We start from the raw sequence: 455 nt of genomic DNA on the forward strand, positions 1-455 counted from the left end.
GGGCCCCCGAGCCCCGGGGGTTTATGGCCCCCACCCTCCAGTTTTGGGGCTGCCAAGCCCCGGGAGTTTGTGGCCCCCAACTCCCAGTTTTGTGGCCCCCGAGCCCCAGAGTTTTGTGGCCCCTGAGTCCTGGGAGTTTGTGGCTCCCAACCCCCAGTTTTGGGGCTGACAAGCCCGGGAGTTTGTGGCCACCCAGCCCCAGTTTTTTGGCCTGTGGGCAGGAGGGGGCGTCCTGTGCCCGCTGAGCTGGGAGCAGCAGCCAGAGTCCCGGGCAGCAGAATGACTTCCTGTGCAAGTGCCATTAAACCATTAGTACCTTTCAGGGCATAAAATCAGAAACCTGTCCAGGAGGGGGGAACAAAAGCCACGAGTTCTTCTTAAACGAGCGACCTTAACGAGGCTGAGTGTGACCCACTGTTTTATGGGAGCTGTTTGCAGGAGGAGGAGGAGGAAGA

At 59.8% G+C, this 455-nt stretch overlaps 1 protein-coding gene across 1 annotated transcript in view; it reads left to right on the forward strand.

Annotated features, from left to right (window-relative positions):
- Positions 1-455, forward strand: part of SARNP (SAP domain containing ribonucleoprotein) — a gene marked incomplete at both ends in the record, with an annotated part of 8932 nt that overhangs the window by 710 nt on the left and 7767 nt on the right. The gene's annotated exons all lie outside the window — the stretch shown is intronic.

This window comes from Antrostomus carolinensis, unplaced genomic scaffold (assembly GCF_000700745.2).
Source record: "Antrostomus carolinensis isolate BGI_N321 unplaced genomic scaffold, ASM70074v2 scaffold32732, whole genome shotgun sequence".
Lineage (NCBI taxonomy): Eukaryota > Metazoa > Chordata > Aves > Caprimulgiformes > Caprimulgidae > Antrostomus > Antrostomus carolinensis.